Here is a 27,196-nt window from a genome sequence, read left to right on the forward strand (position 1 = left end):
TTCTGATTCCCAGTTTAATCTGTTCCCTTCACCAGACTGATGTTTGGTTCACAGTGGTGTTACAGAGGTGTTTCTGGTGCCCCAGATCCTGTGCTGAAGCTCTAATGCAGAGCTTGGAAGTTGTGCGTTATTGATCGTGTTCTGGTATTTGCCACAAAACACTTTTCCCACAGGACAATGAGCTACTAAATCAATACAGTCAGACTTGGTGCCAGACACATGGAGGCTGATGGCAGGGGCTCGGTGGAGCCAGTCGTCACAGAGGAAGACTCGGGAGGAACCTTGTCTCCAGAGATATAACCCTCTCTGTCACAGAGGACAAACGACCCAGCTGTAGGAGAATGGCTTTATCATCTGGTGCAGACAACAGGCCAAGGTAATGAAGTAAATAACGGCATTTCTGGGCACCCTGCCTCATTTGGGTAGCTAGAAGCGATGGGGAATAAGGAAGGGAGTGCTGTTGCCCTGCCTGGAGGGCAGGGCCAAGTGTTGTGCCCAACATTTTTGCAGGAGGGTGCAAAAGTTACACCAGTTCCCTACACATGCAGAGGGATCCTGCGTGGGCTAGATCACACGGGAAAGCAAGGTTTTGAGTCGGCACTGGTGTTCACTTTGGGCTGGTTTTGTCTGCTGCTTTGTTAGCCTTCTTGTCTGCTGTGCTTACAGTCCAAATTGCATTTCACACAACATCACAGCAGGGTGTGTTGACAGGGCTGACAGCTTGGCACGAAATGTCTCCTTACCTCCTGCCACCCAGCCACAACACTGACAACCATGTCAACTTTCCTGAGGCTGCAGGGGACCCGGGGTGAGGGGAGATGGCTCTTAGTAAGGTCCAACACCCAGAAGCTCCTGGTCTGAGTGCAGATCTAGGAGGCAAGTGGTGGTTGATGGTGGGACCTGGAATTGCCATCTCTGCACTCTGTGTGGTGCATGACCAGAAAGCCTTGGGGCATTCCTCCTGGAGCCAGCATTTTTGGAGGTGCCTTTGGCACAAAGAAGCTGAGTGTGTTGTACCAAAACTTCAGACCTTGGAAACACTGAATGGTCAGTTGCAGCATACGTGTATTTGAGCTGGAGCCCAGGACTCAAGAGAGCACTGGTGTCCCTGGCCCTAAACTGATTTGTAGAAATGGCTGTAGTGTCCCATTGGGTTTGATGAAAAGTTTTTGAATTCAAATGATTATACATGAAGCATTTTATGCTCCACAAAATCTTCAGTTCTAGTGCTGACATGTATTGAAAGTCACTTTATGTTGTTTTGGCAGACACTGGACAGCATAGGTGGTATCAGCTAATATATTACGCAGTCTTGAAAAATCCTAAATCCTAAATTTGCTCAATTTCTTATTTTGCAAAATAATCAGATTAGTTTAGACAACAGAAAGATAAAGTGAATTGAAAAAAAAAATATCACTAACACTTGCAGCATTCTTGGACCTACCAAAAAAAGATTTATAGAGTAAAATGAAAGTATTTAGCAGTAAGGAATAAAATTGTAAACTAAGTATTGCTGTGTCAGTCCTGTGGTTTACCTGTTTCAGAGGCCATCTTTTGAAAATTTGTTCCAGCCGAAGCCACACTTGATTTCAGTCTGGCAGGATAGCCATGGTAACAGTGTGCTTCCAGGTATTCATCAGGGTGGGGTGAAGAGTTGGACACACTCCAAAATTCTGCTCCGTGCTTTATTAACACCCTGAAACCCGACTTGCAAGTACTGCAAAATAGGGGAAAATAAGGATTGGAGCTGGAAGAGAGAGAGAGAGAGAGGAAAATAGCTGCAGTAGTTAAATGTTTAACACATTGTTACCTTAATAAAATTACAAGTAAGATTTCTATATCTTGTGTGAACCCACCTTGTATGCAATAATATGACTTCAAGTTTGCTTGCAGAGTATATAATTTGGGAGGCTTTTGATGGGAGTAAAATAGAGGATGGTGGAACAAACAACTCTGAGAATACAGAGACTGCCACACACGCTTCTCAGTTTGCTTATTTATCCCTTTTTGTTTCTTTCATGTTACTGTTCAGAAATTTTCTACATCTTATTGCTGTATTGGAGATACAGTCCCTGCACCTGTGTATCTCTGCACTCAATGGGACCAGTCAAAATGTACACTGTGCAGAGATACCATGATTTAATTGATTTAATTTCGTCAGGGAACATACCTGTATATGTTTCCTTATTCACCTTTTCTTTAGTGCAAGAAATGGCAGTGAGAAACAAGAAGCATGCCAAAACAAAACAAAACAACAAACAAACAAACATCCATTTAGAAAAGCACCAGCTATTTGCAGAATTGAAGTATCAAAAGCAAAACTCTGCTTATTTAACATCATGGGGGCCAGTGGAACTGTTCCTAAACAGTGTTGGGGAAGCAGTGTAAAACAAACAAGCAATCAAACAAGCAACCGAACTATATATTGTCCATTTAGCAGAACATATGTACCTAAGAACTATGATAGTTGCTGGTACCTTGGTTGACACACTAGGGATCACACTGGATATTTCAAGTATGAGGTACAGAGCTTGAGATAAAGGTCAAAGGCTTATGTACCAGATACTGCAACAAGTGCATATCCCTAGAGCTGCACACAACATACCTACAATGCCTGTTTCATGCAAAGTGCTTAGATAGGTTGTTTCCCAGTGTGAGGGTCTGGGTTCCTTGGACTATCTGGCAAGACACATACACTCTGCGTTGGACTGCAGAGCAGGAGACAGGGCAATGTGGATGCATAAGATATGTGTGTGTGTGTGTGTGTGTTTATCAGTATTTATTTATTTTTATTTATTGATTTTAATTAGGTGTGGGGCATGTTTGGGCTGGTCTACTGTTAGTAAGATACATGTATAAATACACTTTCCAAGCTAGAATCTGTCCAAGTGTTCTGAAGAGTAATTTCATTTTTAATGGCTTTACCACAACAATTGGCTTTTATTTATTTATTTTAATAGGTAGATTTGCATGTGTCAAAGCACTCAGAAATGAGGGTTGGAGAAAGACGCCAAATTTGATTGTGGTCAACACAGATATGTCTTATGGAAAGGTTTGCTTCTGATATTTCCTTTCTTAAATTTATTTTCATGTTTCCATAAAACCATATGAATTACAGGTAGAATATATTTTTAAATATAGAAAAAAAAAATAAAAGAAGGAGGAGTATTTTATGGGTTTAATTCCTGTTTTATCTTCTCATTTTAAAGACACTGCAATGCTTGTCTTACAGGGCTGACCTTTTTAGCCTTATCAGCCTTGCTCTGCTACAAGACCAGGCACCACAGACTACATCTATTACTGGTCACATACTGAGTTCTGGTTTCTGTTTTGTCACTAAGAAATTTGTTTGCAAACCACAGTGGTTCAGAAACTGCTTCATAAGTGGCTCAGCTGTCTGGGCAGTGATGACCATCACAGGAGATGGTGAGAGAAAGCCAGTCCATTCCACCAGGAGCACGACAAAGGGACCTAAACCAGGAGAAAGGTGGTGGTAAGATCTGGGGGGAGCAGAACTAGGTAAATACCAATGCTTCCCAGGCAACACTTTTTGGCAAGCTGCTCACAGTTATGGGTACGTGATTGAAAGTGAATGAGTTAACACATTTATAGGAGTCACCATCCCTTAGCAGGAAGTTATTATCCTTCAACCGAGGAACAGCGGCTGTGTGTGTTCTGTTTTATTGTGGCATTCAGGACAATAGGTTAGTTTAAATCATCTTAAAGCATGCTATTTTGATAACTTGCTTCTGTAGGAGCAAGCCCTGATTTTGCATCTTTTAAAAATTATTATTGCTATTATTATTGCTATTATTATTGCTATTATTATTATTATCAAGGGAATACAAACCATTATAAAGTTTTACAAGGCCTCTTTTGAGAGGAGATGTCCCACTGATTCTCATAAGGACTTTGACTGGTTGGCCTTGTTTGAAGAACTAAACCCCAGTTTAGAGGCTTTCAAATTCAAGACAATTTGAATTAACCTCAAAGATCTAGTAATACAGAAGCTCTTTTTAAAGGGACATTTCATTATCATGTAATTCTAAAGTAGTTGAAGAGATTTCATAGAAAAAATAGAAAAATGTAAACGAGTAAGTTTTTGAATAGAATGAAGAAAACTTCCCTGAGAATGGTAAAGTTTTCTATTGAGAAGAATATGAAAATGAGGATTTTAAATAAAAAAAATTAGAAAATTACCGTTAGCTGAAGCAATCAGTGTAACTGTTTGTAGTGTGAATGACCCATTTATTTTTTTTTCATATTATCTTTGTAGTGAAATTATTATTTTTTCTTTCTCTCTCCTTTTTTTTTTTTTTTTTTTTTTTTTTTTTTTTTTTTTTAATGCCTGTGTCAAATCATATCCTAATTCCTTTGCTCATCCATTGAGCTATACAATAATGTAGACTTACTCTTTGGATTTTCAGTTTTGGATCCCCTAATCCCGAACTGAATGGAATTCAAATAAGCATATATCCTGGGAAGCTTAACTATATAATAAAAACAGTCTTTTCCACACTACCCTGCTGAATCAATCAACTGTAGATATGAAGGGAAGAGAAACAAGGTCCTTATGGTGCAAAAAAAAGCCATGAGACCTCCAAATGAATCAAACCCATTCATCCAGCTGCTTAGTGTACTTCTGTTTGTGTTGTCCAGAGAGAGGGAAATTATAAACCTTACACAGACTGCAACTGCTGAAGGTTAAAAATCTGTTCCCTGTTACTTTTAATGTGACTTACAGAATTAAAGTTTTATGTGAAAATGAATAAACGGTGCTTTGCTGGATAGAAATGAGATCTTTTTTACACATATAGATTTCATTCATGTAGTGGGATCTCTGCTCCCAATTTTCTGAAGTAGAATAAGATAGCATATTGAAAAAGCCAGCAGATAACATTTGCAAGACAGAGCTGTACAAAACACCAATACCAGTTCTAACATACGGTGCATGTGTGTGTGTAATTTTATAATTCGATCTTCCCTTAAGATGAAGAGCTTGATAGTTGAGAAAAGAAGCTTCACATGGGGGACCCACTGGCATGACAGGTCAGATATGAGCTTATTAGTCTTTAATGGGTGACAGGATGGGTCCTATAGCTCAGCGATAACTAAGCGATACTGTTCTACTTTTCCATAAATCAAATGCAAGTTGTGTTACATCAGTCTTAGTTACAGCCATGCCCAGTACTTCTGCACTGCTGCCTTCTCCCTGCTTGTGTTGTGGCATTGAGCTTTGACTAAAAGGGATGTGCTGAGCTTTGCAAAGAGCCCTTCTCCCATCCTGCCTCTAATCTCTCCCTTCCTTGCTGAGACCACGGAGGGTGAGGGTGGCAGTAGTTCTCTCCAGCTTGCAGCTGAAGGAGCAACACATTTCCAGTATCAGTCCCATACAAGTATTGTTATTTTTCCTGTCATGTTTGTTGGGGTACAGCTTTTCATTTATTTTTCTTGCAGAAAGACAGGAAAGCTGATCTGGAAAAAATACCGCTTGCTTGTCATCAGTAATTACTTGGCCGTTGTGCCAGGCATTGGCTTGCTGACAGTTTCAAGGCGGAGAGTGGGTGAGACCCAGCTGCAGCCAACAAGAAGAAAGAGGGAGAGAGATCTTAATCTAGCTTGGGCTTCACTCGCCCTCCCTTCTTTTCCCCTCCATCCTTCCCCTCCTTGGGGAGTCACAGCTACTGCTTCACACAATTAGTCTTCCCCATTCTTTGCAGGACTGCCTTTCTCTGGCTTGTGCAGATTTCTGTCTTCTTTCTTCCACTCGTTAAATGTAACATCTACAGAAACAACCTACACTTAGGAGGGAAATGCCTTAGGAGGGAATAGAAGCCTTGCCCACATCCAGGAAAAAAGATAAGTAGTTTAGTCTATAGAGAGCATGAGAGCAACAAGAGGCACCACGATTCTGCAGATAGTTTCCAACAGCTATTTTTAAATTCATGCGGTTTGTGAAATGTAATCTATAATTTACTTGATAGCTTAAAAAATTAGCTTGTTCAAGTCATCGCCTAGAAGGGATGAATAACATCCTACGACAGCTCAGTGTGTCAAACTAGAGTATGATACTGATGGATCCAGAAATTGTGAGTGCCTATCATTGCTCAGGTGGGAGGAAATATGATGTATGGAGAGGCAGCACATAGTGCTCTTCTCTCTCTGACACTGTTGAAGTAAAGCCACAATTAAGGTGGGTGAAACGATTTCAGGATTTCAGGAGAAGAGGCTCAGTGCTTGTACAGCACAGGCCTGCAGGCTGGCCTTGTGCTGCTGGCTTAGGTAACCTCTGGCTTTCAACACAGCCAGGCTGTGAGATTTTCAATTCCCAATGCAAAGTGAGGAATTATACCCCTTGATGCGGGTGTATACCTGATGGACTTTCTGAGTCATATGGTCATCCACATTTGGAGTTAAGCCAGGATCCTAGCATGTTCAGCTGCAGCGCTGCTAGATTGCCACCTTCTTTGATGTGGCTTTTGAGTTGTTTCACTGTGGTGTTGAATGTTGCTTTCAAAAAGTGAAAACGTCAGGTGCTGGGGTAATCCTGCAAGTGGTAAAAACTAGTGTCATAGCCATGGTTTCAGAAATCCGGCAGGAAAAGTAAAACCAGCACAGTCAGTGTGTGTAAGCAGTTCACACTGCAGGGAACACAGTTTTTAAGGGTGCAAATTTGTACTCTTTCCCTTCTCCTCCAGATCATCCAGAAGACCTATTGCAGAAAGCTGGCCCCACAAGAAGCAGCGCTGATGTACTGCTGAATAGCAGTTCCTGTCCTCTTCCTCCTCTTCACTCAAATCTTTCACTCTTGCAGACTTCTGCACAGCAGAAATCTTCTCCCACTACCCCAAGGTGATGACAAAATCCCTACTAGCTATAAGAGAGCATACTCTTGGAGAAGAAGCTGTCAAAAAGAGTTTGCCAAGAGTCTGATTTTAACACAAAGATTGCATCCCCACTTCTACAGTCATTTGAATGACATCTTGCTGACTGGACTCCTTTTGCAATTTAGGAGGTTATATTCAAACACAACCCTCTGAAATCTTTTCCTGTCTTGACATCTTCCCCTTCATCACCTGAAAGTCATGGCTTATGGATGGGAGGTTTGTTGTTGTTTCTCATTTTTAACATAATAATTTCTGTTTTGAGGAAAAAAGTCTAAATAATTCAGAGGGATTTACAATTTGAACTGAGAACACCTGGCAACATCAGTTCAATTGAATTTTTTATGTGACAGAAATGAGACCATGTTTCTCTGTGGTATGTGCTGAAAGCCCAGCTCAAACTGAGAACTCTGGGTGAGGATCCCTTTTTTTCCCTGGCTGCAACACCACTGAACTGTCTAGCACTTGCTGTCATGGATTTAGATTGAATTGATCTTAAAGAACAAGAGTGTGACAGGATGATATTCTCCACTCTGTGCAAGCTGTGTCTGGGTTCAGGGAAGAGGAGATCTGGGGAGCCAACATGATTAAACTGTGAATTAAGTCTGTGTAGACATAATAAGAAAAGCTAAATGCTAGGTACTTCACTTGTTTTTGTTTCTCCTTTAAATATACTTATTTATTAAACTGATTAAAATACTTCTTGTGGGTGGACAGATCTTCACATGCTCTGCACACTGTTATGTTTCAGCCATGTAAGGAAAAACACAAGACTGCATGAAGCTTAACATGGGTAAAACCTTTTAGGCTTGCAGGAAGGGAGTTATAAATTTGCAACTGGTTCTTAACAGCAAGAGGGACACGGTAAATCTCTGTCAGCTTTTAAGCAAGTGATAGAGCTGATAATGCAGATGTGTTAATATCAAACTGCTATCAGTACCATGTCACTACCTATCTGTCTCAGAATTTATAACCTGTTAACAACAGGGAAGTGATGTGGTCTAATGACCTGAGGACAGGACTATGAGCCAAGAGGAAGTGGGGAAAGGAAGCTGCATAGAAGAACAACTTCTCTGAACAGGATGTCTGGTCCTGCTGCAGCCCAATTTTGCTATATTTTCCTTTGGAGTTCAGTACATCTTGGAGGGTCATTCTCCTGACTCATTAGGCATGTTTACAAACTAGCATATTACATTGCTGACCGTGATATTAATTGGTGAAACTTGCTCTTTTTCTGGTCATTTAATTATGGTTGCCTGGCATATTATTAAGTTTGTCTCTGTCTCTCAAGGTTTGCCTCCCTTGGAAGAGCAATCAGGTATCAAAATTACTTTCATTGCAACTCTTCAAAGCCTTATTTTAGCAAGACAGCTTTCCAGTGTGAATGTAGAAACCTTTTGCTTCACCTCTGGTTATCTTGAGAGATTTACTGGGATCTCTAAAAGTGAAAACTCAGATGTTTTCCTTTTGTCTATCAGTTTCCTGAAAGTTTCTGAGAAGTACTGCTTCTGGGGATAGAAAACTTAGCTGTATCTGAGTTAGAAAAACCCTGTGTTTCTCCACAGGTTCAAGAAAGTGGAAAGTGAAAGCCACTTTCTTCATATAACTTAGAACAAGCTGTGTAGCTAGAGCAAGCTCCAGGTATAGACAAGGCTGGCAACTGCTAAGGCCTAAGGTAGATTGACCATACTGCAATGCCTTCTTTGTTTGTACGGGACCTGCAGAAGACAAGACTTAGAAGCAGCTGCTGCTCCTCCACCCAAGAGAGAGTTTCATGTCCACAGGGCAGTTGAAGCAAGGAAGGCTTCTTGCCAAAATACCCAGGGCTCCTCTTGACCATTCTAGATGTGCCCTTTCCATTTTCCTGTTTCTTATAAAAGGAATAGTCGTGGATTTGTCTTGTATTTAAGAGCAGAAAAATTCAATGCTTCTGAGAAGTATTGAGTCAGCTCTGTATACCTATGCCTAATGTGAGAGATACTACTTTGTAGTGCTGTCTGCTGACAGCATTTACAAACATGCTACATGAATCACAGAGGACATGCAGAAGATGATCCCAGCCTCACTAATGTTTGTATCACTAATAAATGATGAACTTGATGGGCAAATGAACAACAGTCTGAACACTAAACTGGAGAAATTCAACAAGTTTCTGTTAAGGATGATGATATTATACTATATCCACTCACAGCAGCAAGGGTCTTGGCCCACTGGCTTTAATTAAGTTTTTCCTGGTGTACAGCAGTACAAATGGCAGAAAAAAAAAAAAAAAAAAAAAAACAGCCTTGGGAGAAAGACAGTCAAGCAGTAGGAATGCAGGTATGATATATAGGATTAGGTATGTAGGATTAGGATATGGTATATAGAAATAGGGTTAGGTATGGCTGTCCAAGTGTTTTTTAGTGAGTTTCTCTGCTCAGTGTACGCAGAATTTCAGTGAAGCAATGTTGTAAAAAGTTCCTTCATCCAGGGCTTGTGTCAGGTTAGGGTGAAACTGGACAGCTAGATTGTGGAAGGTCATTCCTATCTGCTAGAAAGAGCAGCATGGAAGAAGGTGCGGATATGTTTGAGAGATAAGAATGAGAAAGGAGTATTATGTGAAGGACAACTGATGTAACAATGAAAACATTTGCAGTGATGTTGTTAACAGATGTAGGAAAATATGAATATTTTTTTTTTCTTGTTCTTTAATTTAAATTCCTGTTGTTTTCTTTACAGTGCCAATAATTCCTTAGTCTTCCTTGTCCTTGTATTATATGAGATTCTCACAGAAGAGATGCTTTGTGCTGCATCTCACTTTTATACTGTGATATGTGAGTTTTTTATACTCTGGAATGTATTTCTGGCAACTTGCCATGCATGGCAGAAGGAGGAAGAGAAGCCCTTTTTGGAGGGCTGAGAGCTGGGACAAGGACTGGGGCTGGTAACCATGAGCATGGAACATTCCTTGCTACAATTTTTTGACAGTTTGTAAACAAAATGAACTTCCTAATTAAAGCAACCAGTAAACCGTTTAACTTGCATAACTAGAACTGACTCAGTACATTAGCCCAGGTCTCACTGACCCTGGCAGAATGACAGGACCCGTATTTTGTGTGGATGAAATGTTCAATAATTTTTCCAGAGCATTATGTGCAAATGGGCTTTTCTTTAACAGCAGGCATGCATGTCTTCTCCTTCCACCTTCCTGTTTATTTTATCAGTCAGCAGATCTTAGGTGGACAATGTGAGAAATCATTACTTTCTCTTCATCTTTTTGTTCCTGTAAGTCAAATAGAGTATAGCATGTTTATACAAAAAATTAATCAAGGATTCTAAACTTGCCATATTCTATGTTTAATTTTGGGGTCTAGGTGGAAACTCTTTCTGGTGTATACACTAAGCAGCTGGGGTTTCTTTCACTGTTACTTCAAACATTTGGTGATACTCATAATTTGGTGTCACTCCCTTTCAGAAATTCTGGGTGTATATATGCCTACATCCTAAGTGGCAAGTTTGAGAGACATCTCATCCTAGTAGTCTGAATTAAATATCAGTAACTTTATAATCTACAAGGGGCAAGCAAATAGTGATAGCAAATAACCATCATGGTGCTGCTGAGCTTGGCAATTCATCTCTTTTCTGTGTGTTCTGGGCTTTAGCAACAGTATGTGGAGCTTACATAGCTTTTTCATGCAAGCACCTCAAAATTACATTGCAAGCATTGCAATGAACACTTTTAGAAAAGTAAGAGTTTCTATGTACTTTTTTTTTTCTTTTTTTTTCATTGACAGAGATCCAGAGAACCTATGGAAGTCCTCCAAAGCACTATGTGCTCCAGTTAAGACTGAAGATCTTAATTCCCTAAGCTGGGTAACTATACTGGTTTGGGTGGAGGAAGTAGGGATGAAAGGACAGAAAGAAAAGGAGAGGGAGGACAGAAGCCTAAGAGAATGCTTTTACTTACTGCACTAACAAGTGAAGATAAAAGATGGAAGGAAAGGAGAGAGACATCAGTTAAGACAATTGATGGAATACTTGCAATAGGAAGCAATTCATGATATTTTGGTATGTATCCATTGTATTTTTATCTGTTATCTTTGTAATGTGAATTATTAGGTTCTCTCTGTTTCACAGAAGTGAATGCTAGGTACTCCAGGTACACATGTGATAAACCTCAAGTCTGTAAGACTGGTCTCACTGATATCAACAGAATTCCTTGTGGTGAAAAAATGAATGCATGCTATCATAGAAGGGAAAGAGGGCGGATGTATGTCAAGCTATTTCCATAGACCTAAGACTTGTAGTTTAAATTGAGAGGAACGCTATAGGTCTAAAACTCATGGTGTAAACTGAGAGGTAGGGGGATTCCACAGTGCCTGAAGAATCTCCTATTCTCCTGTGAGAAGAACTCACTGAGAGCAGCCCTGCTTATAAAAAAGATGGAGAACAACATTTTACACAGGAAAATAAAGATAGGACAGGGAGGAATGTTTTTAAGCTAAAGAAGGGAAGATTTAGATTAGATATAAGGAAGAAATTGTTCCCTTAGAGTGGGAATGAAGCACTGGCACAGGCTGCCCAGAGAAGCTGTGGATGCCCCATCCCTGGAGATGTTCAAGGCCAGGCTGGATGGGGCCTTGAGCAACCTGATCTGGTGGGAGGTGTCCCTGCACATGGCAGGGGGGTTGAAACCAGGCGATCTTTAAGGTCCCTTCTAATCCAAGCCATTCTATGATTCTCTGATTCTAGGATTCCAAGATTCTAGGGATTTATTCAGTCCTTGTGATATGCCCTACAAGGTCAGAGCATGTTCTGGCTCTGCAGTCTGCATCCAAAAGTGTACCAGTCAATGCTGTTTGGAGAAAGGCCAGTATGGCTGACCACATTCGGTGGTGCTTTTCCCATATGCTTCCTAACAACCAAAGATGTTGTATGAAGGATATACAGGGACACATCTCTGCCTGTTCCTTTCAGAAGCTGTTTATGGAGCTGTTTCCCATGAATTTGTCCAACACATTTTTGAACCACTGCCTGCCTCCACAGCCTCCAATGGAAGCAAATTCTCAAAGTTTACAACCTGCTATGGAAAGAAATACTTTATTTTATTTCTTTTAAACACATCTTACAGTTTCAGTAAGTTTCCTCTCATTCTGCTACTGCCAAACTGATGTTTAACAATTCTACTTTCATCACATGCACCTTATCCACCATCTTCATGATTATCTCAATAATATCCTCTTCAGCCTTGCCTTCTCCAGTCTGAAGAGAAACAATCTTGTTTTCAATCTCTCCTCGTAAGACAATTCTGTGTCTGATATAGTTTATTTGCACTACAGTAGAAGCTATTAGGCCTTGTCTGCAGATGGATTTCCTAGCAGTATAGTTGGTGAATATTAATACTTCTTACGGCAATGAAGACATTGCTTCAGTGTCTGTGACTTAAACCTGTAGTCCCTCTTCCTTTGAAGTATCTAGAGGTAAGAGACAATTGTGTGGGACAACTGATTTCTACTAGGGTTCACAACACCTACTTGCTCCTAAAGAGGAATTGTTCTTGTAGTTGCTCTCTGAGTTTGCCAATCAGCAGAGAATCAGTCAATGCAAAGATAGGGCTTTTCTGTGCTTCAAGCATGGTTTCACTATAAAATAAATAAATAAATAAATAAATTGCCTTGAAAATAGATACTTCATAAGGAGAAAGTGAAAAAATTTCATATCAGACCCATAGACGGTATCTTTGAGCCCAGCTCTTGCCCTAGTTTCTCCATTTTGCAGCAGTTGAAGGCCCTCGATATATTTGTCAGGTAAAACTGTGTTTAATCTTATGCTATAAGGCAATCATTGCATAGCTTAAACTCTCAGCTAGGCTAAACAGCAGATCAGTCAGAGAATAATTTACTGATGTTAAGGCTAACAATGTCTTGTGTTTCAACCATACATTAAAATTCTATTAGCCTCCTCAGGTCTTGATTTAAGAAACAGAGACTTCTCTATCCTCTCCCTCTCTCTTCAATTGCAGGCCCCACAAAGGTACTGTTTTCTGCAAACAAGACAAAACAAGGAAATGGGCTATCATCCCTGCCTTTCAATGCAGCGTGTCCTCTTGACAGGTAAATCTTGCGAACTTGTTCACCAGGGATGTGATGTTATTGTTTCACATTCCTCTTGTAACAGCGTGTGATCACAAGTGAATCTGAGATACTTTGGAGCAGTACAATAAAGACCCTGTTTGTTTGCTGTTGTACTGTCAGAAGGAATATTTTAGCACCTGATAGCACTGCATAGATTAGGTTCGAGAGGATGTCCATCCCTAACTAAAACAATAGTAATCTGCATCTTTTCTATTGATGACTTCTCCCTGCACTCTGTACCTGATTCACTTCTAATCAAGAAGGCATTGTATTGGTGCTGCATGTATAACCAGGAAGGTGAGTGGACTGTGGATTAGCTTTGCTTTCATCTCCTAAACTTTTTAGAGGACTAGAAACCTAAATTAGAGTAAGGATGCATTCTAAAGGCTTTGAAGTACTTGTTAGTAAACAGAAGTTTGACATTTCCGTCCTTCACTAGAAAATGTTATGCATTTCATTAGTGTACCTCCTGAACTATTACTCTGTACTAATGTATATCTTTTATTATTACTTTGTATTAACTAGGTATTTCTTGAGATGTGATGACAAGTAATTTATTTCAAAGAATTAAAAATTATCAACATGCATGCAGAGACAAATGAATTATCTGAAATGTCACCTGGATTTTTTTTTCCTTTTTTCTTTCTTTTCATTTCTCTCTCTCCTTATGTACTGAAATTTTTGCTCCTATGGCTTACTTCTTAAAAAAGTAAAACAACACATACATATGTCCATAACAGTTGCTATTTTGCATCAGAACAAGGTCTGCTTAAGTATCCCATTTCTGGCAGAGGCCCAGAGCAGATGCCCAGGAGGAACTTTAAGAACAGGACAAGCGTATATCTTATTTTCCTGAATGCTCTCCCAGTCTCCAGCCATTGCTTGGAGATTTCCTGACCCGGACAGGGCTTCTGTATAAGTAGAAACCTTTCATGAATTTCTCTTCCTCTGGTTTTCTCCCTGAACTTGTGTGTCTTCCATCCAGAGAAGCTTTACAATTACTGCATATTTGAGAAACTTATTGGATCAAATATATATATATTTTTCCCCAGTTAAATAAATGGCTTAGTAATATAAGATTTTAAAATCTTTTTCTGTGCAAATCTTGTCTCTCTCATAGCCTTACTGCTGTGATGAGGGCATTGCCACTACAAATTAGGACTATACTGGAAAGTCTTTCCTAATGGTATTTGAAGCTGTTCATGGGATCTGTTTAATAGCAACAAGAACATTCATGCTGCCCAGTTTTAGGCATACAATTAAGGTTTCTTACTTGCCAGTTAATCTCCTTAAGTTTGCTTTATATTCAGGGAAGAAGGTCTAGTACAGATTTATATAAACTGTATATGTAATGCAGAGCTCTGAATTGTCCTCTGGAGCAGCCAGTCTACCCTTGCAAACAGAGTTTAGGGAGACCAGATGAAGGATCTTAGATTGCTTGGTGTGAATATTTCCACATATGAAAGAAGACATTGATTGATTAAAATTGCTTGATTAAAAATGGACTATATATTCCAACCATAAATGGAGAGACAATATAGATATGCAAAAAAAAAAAATAAATCTTAAAGGGTCTAAACTGGAGTACACTAAGATTAAAAATATTGTGCTTATAAAACATATAATGAAATTTCTTTAGACCTCAAGAGATTAAAAACTTGTCTTGATAACTATTATAATTAGAACTATTAACTAAAATAATTTCAATTACAATTTACAATTGAATAAAAGAGATAAATTATTTTGTGTTGTTAAAAATGTGTCCTTTAGGGGCAGTCATATACCAGCATTCTGTCTGAGCAGAAATTATAAGAATTGTGCTAGCAAGGCTTTTTGAGAAAACAGCTGTATGGAATAGATGCCATATGAATCTTGTTCAAAGCAGCAGGGAGATTTCTAATTGCTATTTAGAGTCTCTTGTTAATGAATCTCTGATTAAGTAATGAAATTAAACATCTACATAGTGGAGACCAGCCTTTATTCTTAATTTATAGAGGTCATAATTTCAAAATTTAAAAAATGAAAGTATGGCAATTATACTACCTTTCACAATGTGCTCTTCAGAGGCAATACTCCTATAAAGGAGTAGTGTTTTTATAGGTATTTTAGCCAGAATTTGAAAATTTAGAAACTGAAAAGGTAACCAAAGCCATGGCTGCATTAATAAAAATGGTGTTCCACTTGCAATTCATCTTTTGAGAGTTTTGGTGACACTTCTTCCTTAGTTGCTTGTCCTCTTTCTCTAAATGGGATTATGCTTAGCATTCAGGGAAGCTGAAGGATAATACTTGACAGGACTGACCAGCTGATCTGGGATTCATATTATAACCCCAGTTTTCAAGAGACGGGAATTGGTGGTGGTGATGAATAAATGGTGACATTAGTGAAATGATATGTTCAAGCACACTTGCATTCAAAGTAATGTGTTGCTCTCAGCTTAGACAATGGAACATTATTCTTCAAAAGTCTTAAATTATATATATATATAAAAACTTATAACATTTCTGATAGTCACATCCATTTTGCTTTAGAGAAAACTTTATAATGACCCCTGTTACTATCACTGTAAAAAGGAAAATGGCCTCAGGAGGTTAAATATATAGCTTTCTATAAAGACAGTGAATTTGATCGAGAGCTTTCTGATTTTTTTTTTTTTTTTTTTTTTAAACTGAAATGCAGGACTTGACAATTCTAATATTAGTCAAGTCCTTATTTTTATTTATATTGTATTATATTATTAAAAAACATATAAAACTAATTGATGAAGTATCTGAACAGAAAGATATAAAACTTCTCATGAGCTCAAAATATTTCACATGTTAAAAATATGGTGTTGACAACATTCTTATGAAATTCTTTATTATCCATAAATCGGAACTTTCCAATACAAGTGTATATCATTTACGATATAAAATTTCTAAGCAGCTGTTAATAAAAGTTACTGGCACATATGATTTTTACTGAGCCACAGAACACAGTGTAATTCATTAAAAAGTGTAAGTCATTTTTATGATATATGATAAATTAAATAATGCAGATAGTGTGATGATTAAATGAGCAGCAAATCCCAGGTGCCTGAAACATACCTGAACTCTGATTCCTTGTGACAGAAGGCAAATTTATGATAAGAGAAATTAGGAAGGTATATTCTCTTGGGTATATTGTTTTATAACTGGATATTTCAAGGTTTCTTAAATTCTCTGAACAAACCATTGTCTCTACTGCAAATTAAGGAATATGCTATACGGTGCATTATCCAACTTACTTTTTTTTTTTTTTTTTTTGTATTTTGCATATTAGGAAAATGTGGATGAGCTAATTATTCATTAATTTCATTCATTAATGAAATCTTACATCAGACATAGCATTCACTGAATACATAACTTGCACTGAAATACAACCTCCACATTTATTAGCTATTCATGTAGTATTTTGAAATGGTATTGTCAGTCACATTTTTGGTGAGGTGAACTTCCCTCATGTGGCAAAACCTCACCTATATGGGCTTTGTGACACTGTAAAATAAGTTTCTTTGGAGTACAGAAATAAAATCATTGTCGATCTTGAGAGTCATCTGAAATAACAGTTTTAGGAGGACAGGTATTTATTGTCTTCTTGACTTTGTCAAACATAGTGAAATGTTTTTATCATCTTTCTGATGATTTTTATGTTTGTTTATTTTTTATTTATTTATTTTTAAAGCAAAGTTTCTAACATGCTCCTTAGTTTTGTCATATAAAGAACAATGCAGCCAGACTCTCCTATTGTGCTGCTCTTAACATACTTGAAGCAGTTTCATGCAGAAAAGCTAAGTCAGGACAAAAGTCTGGTGTTTTGGCCAACTGAGGCATTGACATGAATGTTCAAGTGAATCAAGTTGGAGAACTCGTAGCACTACTTTCCCCTTTCTGACTCTTTGCTTCAGGTTACATCTTCCTCTGTCTTAAAAGTAACATATATATATATAGATAGATATAGAGAGACAATATAGATATGTACCATACCTACTTCAGTGCAAAATCAGCCAGTTTTCTTTAAAACTTATTTGCCTACAGCTTATGCTAAGCCACTTGACTTTGTATTGAAATATCTGAGACATCCACATAAATCTTGTTTCACTGATCTTATAGCAATACAGGGGCACAAAGACACATCCTGAAAACCATAACATCTTATATCAACATTACCTTTTATTAAATGCGAATGTGTCATTGCGATGATAACAGCAGAGCTGGTGGCTGATGTTTGAAATGCAACCTTCAGGTATCAAGTCATTGCATCCATCTGAGTACATCTGCTCCTTTAACAAAATTTATCTAAAGAAAGTCATTTCGTTTAGTCTTCCTGCAACTGGTTGCAGTTTCTGGACTGAGCATCATCTCTTGTTCTAACAGTTGAGTTTACACTGAAGATATCCAGAAAAATGAAGATGAAGAAATCTGGGACTGCTGTTATGAGAGATTTCCTCACCACCTTTAACACCACCTTACAACACATCACAGGTCCTGTGAGCTGGGAATGGCTGCAGGATGTCACAACCCCATCACTGCTGCAGCCCCTGCCATCCCTTGCAGCTGCCTAAATGTAGCTTATCTGTTCTTAATGACATGAAAGCACTACATTTTTTTTTTAATGGCATAAATGGTTCTATTAAAAATATTATTTTTAATGTGCTTTTTTAAAAGGAAATATTTTTCTTCATCTATTTTAGTTGAACTTCTATATAGTGTTTTTATTCAATGCTTTTAAATGAATAATAATGTGTTAGTAGAAGAAACCTTTATGCTTAATGGCAGGGGGTAAGAAAAGGAGAGGGTGGAAATCAATCTTTCCTGAAAGCATAATACAGCAATAAAGGATACCCACTCTTGAACATTGTTGGCTGCTTTATGATTTTTTTCTCAGTTCAAACAAAGCTGTATTCAAAACAAGGATAAACATATCAATGCTAATTTTATATAAGACTCTTCCTTCTATAGTAATTCCACATATTCTATTCATATAGTAAAGAGCAGGATTTCTTTGATCTCTTCCTGCCATCTATGTTTTGCCATTTAGGCTACTACTTAATGTCTTTTGTTCTGGTATATATTTGCTAAAAGTGATGGATCATTCTGTTTATAATCAACAAAACTGTCTATATTTCTGCCAGATGTCAACTACTGCTCTTTCCTGTTAAAGTTCTCAGGAATATATAACGGTAAATAACTCAGTACCAAACAACAAAAATAGGGGATGATGCTTTGGGTTCCCATGTGAAAATCTCAGTATGAATGGGGAGTTTTTAAGCTTCACTCGTAATTATGTACAGAGAAATTAACAAAGAATAGGTCACTTCCATGGGGCAGGATATCTCCCTGGATAGTCACATTGGTATGATTAGGTAGATTTATATATATTTTTTTTTATACTTAGGATCATGAGATATGGTCCACTTGAGATCCATGAGATATCGGTCATAGCGACCATGAAGTGGTTGAGTTCAAAATTTACGGTGACAGAAGGAAAAGTGCCACCAAAACCTCATCCCTAGATATGGGGAAAGCGGACTTCAGGCTGCTCAGGGAACTAGTCAGCAAGGTCCCCTGGGAAACTGCTCTTGAAGGCCTCGATGTCCACCAGTGCTGGTCATTCTTTAAGCGATGTCTCCTAGAAGCACAAGATCAGGCAATTCCTAAATATCGCAAGTCAGGCAGGCGGGGCAGGAGGCCGGCGTGGCTGACCAGGAACATTCTAATGGAGATTAGGCGGAAACAGAGAGTGTTTTGCTACTGGAAGGAGGGCCAGGTGTCATGGAAAGAATACAGGGATGCAGTTCGTGTTTGTAGGGAGAAAGTTCGTGTGGCCAAAGCACACCTAGAGTTGAAGCTGGCTGTGTCTGTGAGAGAAAATAAAAAGGGTTTTTTTAGATATGTGAATGGAAAAAGGAGAACTAAAGAATACATAGGGCCGCTCCTTGATAGGGAAGGTCTCCTCACAGACGATGACATAGGCAAAGCAGAGACGCTTAACGCCTTCTTTGCCTCTGTCTTCAATGCCGATGATGGGCTTCGGGACTCAGGGTGCCCTGAGCTGGAGGACCGGGACGGTGGGGATGACAAACTCCCAACCGACCCTGAACGTGTGCGGGATTTGCTACTCCACCTGGATCCCTACAAGTCCATGGGTCCGGAGGGGATTCATCCCCAGGTGCTGAAAGAGCCGGCGGACGTCATCGCGGAACCTCTCTCAATTATTTTTCAATGATCCTGGGAATTTGGATAGGTCCCGGTAGACTGGAAGCTGGCAAATGTTGTGCCAATTTTCAAGAAGGGTCAGAAAGAAGACCCTAGCAATTACAGGCCTGTCAGTCTCACGTCAGTGCCTGGTAAAATCATGGAGAAGATGGTTCTCGAACTTATTGAGGCGCACCTGGGGGACAAAGCAGTCATTGGTCCCAGCCAGCATGGGTTTGTGAAGGGTAGATCCTGCCTAACTAACCTGATTTCCTTTTATGATAAGATCACCCGTATGGTGGACCAAGGGAAACCAGCTGATGTGATTTTTTTGGACTTCAGCAAGGCTTTTGACACGATTTCCCATAGGATCCTACTGGACAAAATGTCCACCATACAGCTAAATAAAAACATCATACGATGGGTGAGCAATTGGCTAACGGGCAGGGCCCAAAGGGTTATGGTAAATGGGGCTGTGTCAGGCTGGCGGGCGGTCACCAGTGGGGTCCCTCAAGGCTCCATTTTAGGGCCGGTACTTTTCAATATTTTTATAAACGATCTGGATGTAGGAATAGAAGGTATTTTGAGCAAGTTTGCTGATGACACCAAACTTGGAGGAGTTGTGGACTCGAATGAGGGTGTAAAGGCCTTGCAGAGGGATCTGGATAGGTTGGAGAGCTGGGCGATCACCAACCGCATGAAGTTCAATAAGAGCAAGTGCCGGGTCCTGCACCTGGGACGGGGAAACCCTGGCTGCACGTACAGACTGGGCGATGAGACGCTGGAGAGCAGCCTAGAAGAGAGGGATCTGGGGGTCGTGGTAGACAGCAAGTTGAATATGAGCCAGCAGTGTGCCCTGGCAGCCAGGAGGGCCAACCGTGTCCTGGGGTGCATCAAGCACGGCATCGCTAGTAGGTCAAGGGAGGTGATTGTCCCGCTCTACTCTGCGCTGGTGCGGCCTCACCTCGAGTACTGTGTGCAGTTCTGGGCACCACAGTATAAAAAGGACACGAAACTTTTGGAAAGTGTCCAGAGGAGGGCTACGAAGATGGTGAAAGGCCTGGAGGGGAAGACGTACGAAGAACGGCTGAGGTCACTGGGCCTGTTCAGCCTGGAGAAGAGGAGGCTGAGGGGAGACCTCATCACAGTCTACAACTTCCTCGTAAGGGGGTGTCGAGAGGCAGGAGACCTTTTCTCCATTAACACCAGTGACAGGACCCGCGGGAACGGGGTTAAGCTGAGGCAGGGGAAATTTAGGCTTGACGTCAGGAGGGGGTTCTTCACAGAGAGGGTGGTTGCACACTGGAACAGGCTCCCCAGGGAAGTGGTCACTGCACCGAGCCTGTCTGAATTTAAGAAGAGATTGGACTGTGCACTTAGTCACATGGTCTGAACTTTTGGGTAGACCTGTACGGTGTCAAGAGTTGGACTTGATGATCCTTAAGGGTCCCTTCCAACTCAGGATATTCTATGATTCTATGATTCTATGACTTGTCATGTTACATGACATGCAACATGACTGTTATTTCTGGTTGGAACAAGGGATGATAATTCCATTACTGGCTCACTTACTTTGCTTGCCTCCTTGCATAGAGATCCCAGGAGGGCATGACTATTTCTTTTCTGACAACATGATTCATCTGATTCACCCATCAATTTTCTACACTCAGTACTACTGTGTTCAATGCATATGCAAAGTCTTTACGAGACTGTGAGACTGTGTTACTAAAATATGTATCTTATCAAGCATAGCAAAGACAGTAAATCAGCCTTCTTTTTCTTGAGATGAAACTAGGGGATGAGTAAGAAAATATATCTGTGGTTTCATCAACATTTTGTGGATGTCAGGAAGAGGTTCTTCACTGAGAGGGTTGTCATGTATTGGAACAGGCTCCCCAGGGATGTAGTCACTGCACCAAGCCTGATACAGTTTAAGAAGCGTTTGGACTGTGCTCTTAGTCATATAGTCTGAATTTTTGGGTAGACGTGTGGTGGCAGGAGTTGGACTTGATGATCCTTGTGGGTCCCTTCCAACTTGGGATATTCAATGATTCTATGATTCTGTGATCAAGAGGACCAGAGGAAAAAAATCCAAATAAAATATCTTCTGCTCATTTACTCTAACATTTGCCAGTACTTAACATAATATCATTTAGTTCTTTTCATGATTTTATAAAACAAAATGGTAAAAATAATTGCCATGTTACTTGTCCATCCAAATCACAAAAATGATAGCCTGTTTCAGACAGACTGTTTATCATACTCATTGATGGGCATGGCACCATCAAACATGGTCCATGTTCAATACTTGACTAAAATTAAATTTGCTCAGACGTGAATCTCCCATGGAATATTGTGGCCTGTTTTTTCTAAATGTTTGGGACACTCTCTGGTCTTCATCAGCTTGACTTCTAATTGGGTCTTTAATGTGTTATGTTGACAAGCCCTAAATAGCCTACCTCCGTGAAAGCCACAGGTTGGTTCAGTGTGGGACCTTGTGCTGTAAGGAAGGGAACAGTTGCCATTGCTTTTTCTGTAATGGCCTGTCAGTTCAATGCATCTTTTTCTTACCTTTCATGGTTTGAAGTAGTCAAACATGGTGTTTTTGGTATGTTTTTGAACATGATCATTTTGAACATTAATCATTTTTGAAGATGTGTCAAAAGTGTGAGTTCAGGGTGCAGACAAAAGGAGTACTCCATGGGGTGCAGAAGATGCTGGAAGAGTTCTGCAGGTGACTGCAGGTGTGCACTTTCTTCCTGTGTTTTCAGAAAGCATCAAATAGTACAGTCATCTTTCTAGGAATTTAGAGTGTTTTTCCTTGGGCACCTCACACTCCACAGTACCACCTTGGTTTGTCTTGGAGCAGGGATGGTGGGTAACATAGTTGACATAGGAATAATGCATAAAAGCTTAATTTTCACTTCCTCATGGAAAGTTTGTGAATGATGTCATTTTGTTACTAGAGTTAGTTTCCAGTATGTAGACACCCTTGCACTTTTCTCAACAATTGAATTTCATTTAAAAATGCAAAGCCATGTGATGACAAAAGCATTTAAGAAGAGCTTAAAGATCCCATTTTCTTAGAAGTAGCCAGCGGGCACAGGAGAGGTGTTACTGCTCGAATAGTGGATGGAGAAATGCCTGGGGGAATTTTGTGGCTTCAGATCATTATCTGATAAGTCTCTTGAAAGCTCCTTAAAATTCCAAGTGAAATGCTAGTGGCAAACAGCATACCCACTAAATCTTTCACCATACAGTTTTATAACCCTCATTCAGCCAACTCCAGTCTTCAAGCAGAAGGAAAGGGGATTTAATCTTCTACAGTAAACTAGAGGAGAGTAGAAGCCACTCTGGGAATAGAAGATCATTTAGCATTTCATACTAGTTGGAAAGGTTCTGACTTATGGGCTGTGGTAGTTTAACCTTGGTAGATTTACACCTCCTACAGAAGTTAGTACCTGTAGCAGGGTAGAAGAGAAGATCTGTACATGCACCTCGGTCTTTCTCTTTCATGGTGTAATATAGTGGAGCACATCATCCTTCATCAGCTGTTTCAGATTAGATGGTATAAATTGGAATTGCCGAAGGGTAGAAACATGCTCTGGGGATAGTAATCTCTGGCAGACAGCTGGGAGAAGCAAACTGCAGTCATATCTTAAATTTCTGTCACTCTATCCATTAAGCACCACTGAGAAATATTTTAACAGAGGGAACAACAATGCTTAATCCAGCTATGCCTATTATTTAAAATAACATTTTTTTTAACTGAAATTTCTTCTGGTTCCATAAGTGAAGTAAGGCATATTGTTCGAACCATTTTCTGTGACAGCACACAAGAAGGATAAGGTAAAAAGTTATATCTAGTTTGAAAACATTTCATAAAAATGAAATCCAATATCTATGAATCAAAATCAGTTTTTGTTTGACTTTGGGGAAGACCACAGATGAGATTGAGAATATAAGGGAAGAGCCCATAATATTTAGTCACTGGATTAAAGATTTTATGTAATGAAACATATTCCACAGATTTCCATTTACTTTATTGAAGTATTTTTAAGTGTCCTCCACATAGCTAGCACTGCATCATTCCTTTTTCATGAGAAAGTCACCTCATTTGTTCTCTATCTTGTTGACTTGGACTTCATTTCACAATATTTAATTGTGTATACTTGACTATATATGGTATATTATGGTGCATGTACTAGAGTATTGGTTGCTGGATGTAATCTTACAAAAAAATGAATTTCAGCTGTCTCCATGGAAAGGAAAGAGAATGTGTTTATGGTCGATAAGACTGAGAAGAACTGCCTCTGCTGGGCAAATTAGACGTAGAGTAGATCTGTACAGAATATATTTCTGCGTCTGTTCTAGGACTCTGTTACCTGTATACAGAGAAAAGTACCTGTATACAACTGGTAAAGCAACCAGATTTAACTTAAGGTAAGCAAAATTAGGCTAAACTTGATGTCTTTGAATACATAACTTACAATAAAACAATGTAAACAATACAATAAATACAAGGATGTAATGGATGTAATTCTTTTCATTATATATCAGCATTAACTTTATATAACTGCTACATAGAAAGATTTGAATGTATCACAAATAGTAGCTGGCAGAGCTTTTTAAAAGCCTTGTTGCCTCTGACTTGCAGGATTTGTGGGTACACTTTCAGGTCATTTATTTTGGCTTACTCTTAAACTGTACTTTGATGTTCAAGTTCAAGTAAGTGTAAAAATTTGGTGTGAGCTTTAGCTGGTCCTACTCAATTTTGCATCAGTTCCATTTTAATAAAAATCTCTAGATCATGACAGAAATTCTCCTAGTTTTGCTCAAAACCTGATGGAAAATTGGGCCAAATTTTGTCAGGCTCCACTAACTCTCCCATTATGGAAGCGCTACACAATGGTGTTGCACAAGTTTGTAGTTAATGGCAGATACAAAGAATTACTTTCAAGCAAGTACCATGCTACAAACAAAATCCTTCTCTCTGTTAATTCTATGCAAACATGGATAAGGTAATGCAATCACACGATTTTAAAATATGTAGAATTCACCTCTATATATTCCATTCCTTGGTATGTTTAACAAACTAAAAAGTAGTTGGTCAGTTAAAGCTACCTCCCAGTCTGGTTCATTTGTCCCAGAGGTACTTATTCAACCCAGGAAAGGTCTCACTGACCTTGGCAGCTCATATAGGTAATATATTTTTTGCTAAACTGAACTTCTTTTCACCTTTCTCCAGCAGAAATAAGCTTTGACTCTTAATAGGGATGAAATTATACAGTGCCTGAGATGCATTTTCAGTCACTGAATTTTTGCATGTTCCTATGGAATTGGTCAAAACCTTTTCTGATGAAACAAAGTTTTGTTTCTAACTAAACAGAGAAAGCATTCAAAGGCAAAGTTTTTCAGCCTGAGAAGGGACTTAGAAGGGTATTTGCTTTCTGTGTTTTGACCAGACATGCTGACAAACATTCATGCACATTAAAAAATACCCAGGCCATTTCCCCCACAGGAACGTTCAAGTTTTGCCAGTTTTAGTTTTATTATAAGTTCGGTTTTTGCACAGATCCGAAACATTATTTATGGTGATAACACGGTATTCATGGGTCTTGCTGGATGGGCATCTATTCACTTTACATTTCTTTTTCAGATATCATTTTTCCAGTTTTGGGTATCACCTTCATAACCTAATGACATAATCTCAAGTAAAATCTCTCCATCCAAACCCTCCTGAGCTTGGATGTTTCTGACCTGGGTTCACCTTCTGAAAGTCAGGTTCTATTTCAACAAAAACAATTATTGGTGGTCTGCTGTGTTCAGAATGCATAAGTCAGGATTTCCCACTTCCCAGGTCAAGAAGTGGTTTGAATTAGTGAGACTTCAGATATAACAAATTGATGGGTTTCTTTATTAAGGCTTCTGAACTGTTCAGATTCACATTTTTGTTCTACTCAGCAACTCTGAATAATGAAAATTTTTGAAAAACAATAATGTTTTGGATTTGTGAACTTGGGCTTTAAAAAAGCATCAAATATTTTATGCTGGCTACACTCTTGAAATAAAAAGTCATTTAAATTCCCTCAAATCTCTTTCTGATAACTGAAAATGCAGTATTGAAAATTGTTTTCCTTGTTCACCTCTTGGATCTTTTTGCTGTTCCTATTTAATATTTCAGTAATAGAAATGAACTACGAAAGGAGTCTTGCTGTACCATTTAAAAAAAATATTTATATTGCTGAGTGACTCTACAGAATCACAGAATCACAGAATTTTCTAGGTTGGAAGAGACCTCAAGGTCATCGAGTCCAACCTCCAACCTAACGCTAACAGCCCTCCACTAAACCATATCCCTAAGCTCTACATCTAAGCGTCTTTTGAAGACTTCCAGGGATGGTGACTCCACCACTTCCCTGGGCAGCTACAACAAACATAACAAAAGAGACGCACTGTCCTAAGCAACGCAGTGTCAAGAAATGTGTGAAAAGGCAAATAAATAATCCTCATTTATGTGGTCAGTCATAGTTTTGGTACATCTCCTGTCTAGTCATTGTTGCATGACCACACATAGCCATCACAGCAGGTATGATACTTCCTTTAACCTCCACCAGTGCATTCCAGCTTCACACTTCCCATCTCTGTATTACTTCTCTCAAGGATATCTTCCATCTTTCATTTTGCTTTAATTCTTATAAATCTCTTTATTTTCAAACTAAATTTATTTTTTAACACAAATACTCCTCCAAATATCTATTTTTTCCTCAAATTTAACATTATCTACGAAATCTCAGTGAAAATAACAATAAGCAGTTGTTGGCAAACAAGCAAATAAACAAACAAACAAAGAAACCAAAGAAAGCCTGCCAAAACCAAGCATATGTAGCAAAAGCTCCCTAACCTATATGAGTTTGACTTGTGTTCTCTGTTTTATGCAATTGTAACCTCCTCAGAAAAACTTATTTTTCTTCCCTTGCTTTGTACTCCTTTGCCTACTGGATTGACAGTGAACACATAATACAGCAGCATACAATAAAACTTCTGGATTTAACGGAAGAAGTGAAGTGCCTAAAGCATGCAGATCCTTAAGAAGACTGGGACACATTTTCTTATTGAAAAGTTTAAATATTTTCTTTCAATAAATCTCTTACTCATGGAACCTCGTACTTATGGCTTCCAAAAGACAACCCAGAAAACAGGAGACTAACGATTGTCCTATGGCTGAAATAAGTAAAAAATAAATTTAAAAAATAAGTTGTATTTAGGTTCTTTGCTTTTCTCTTTGTTGCCATTGCTTTTCTTAAAAAAAAAAAAAAAAGTTGCAATGATCAGCGTACAACTCTCATTTTTGCTATTGTCTTGGTTGTTATTTTCTAAATTAAAGGTGTGCAGTTGAGCAACCTCACCAGTTAATCAAGAATGAGTTCCTCTGCACCTACTTGGGCCCAAATCCCAAAGCATATGCACAAATTTACTACTGTGAATAATTGTATTTTTAGACAGTTTTTTGGAGCTGGTACTATTTTCAACATCCTGTTTTCATTAAAGTCAGTGGGCACTAGATTACACCTTTTATGTTTTAGATGGCCTAGTACAATAGTAAATTGTTTGCCTTCCATTTAACAATATAAGCATAAAATAGCAGTAGCAAAATTAAAGTCTCTCTATGCCTGAAAGTCATAGCACTGTTGGGATGTGGCCATATATTTTTACACTGACTGACTTAAAGGTACATGGTTAAATGCTACTGGGGAACATTTGGATGGAACATTATTATTATTATTATTATTTTTAATAGAGATTTAAAAAATCATAGGAATATACAAAATTCTACAAAAACAATGGTGGGACCAAGACAGACACTAGCCCAATCTAGGCTAGTTAGTATTCCCTGAACAAAACAATAAGAATGAATGTGATATTAGACGAAGTCTTCTCACTCTGATTTGTCATTATGATCACTGGCTATTGACTGGATCTG

At 38.9% G+C, this 27,196-nt stretch overlaps 1 long non-coding RNA gene across 1 annotated transcript; it reads left to right on the forward strand.

The window, feature by feature from the left end:
• The first annotated feature begins 344 nt into the window (after positions 1 to 344).
• Positions 345 to 3,470, forward strand: LOC309874312. The gene is made up of 3 exons (XR_014316816.1): positions 345 to 376; positions 2,961 to 3,052; positions 3,363 to 3,470. It is a non-coding gene; the product is annotated as an uncharacterized lncRNA (long non-coding RNA).
• The last annotated feature ends 23,726 nt before the right edge of the window (positions 3,471 to 27,196 follow it).

This window comes from Aythya marila, assembly GCF_965140915.1.
Source record: "Aythya marila genome assembly, chromosome: 2".
Classification (NCBI taxonomy): Eukaryota; Metazoa; Chordata; class Aves; order Anseriformes; family Anatidae; genus Aythya; species Aythya marila.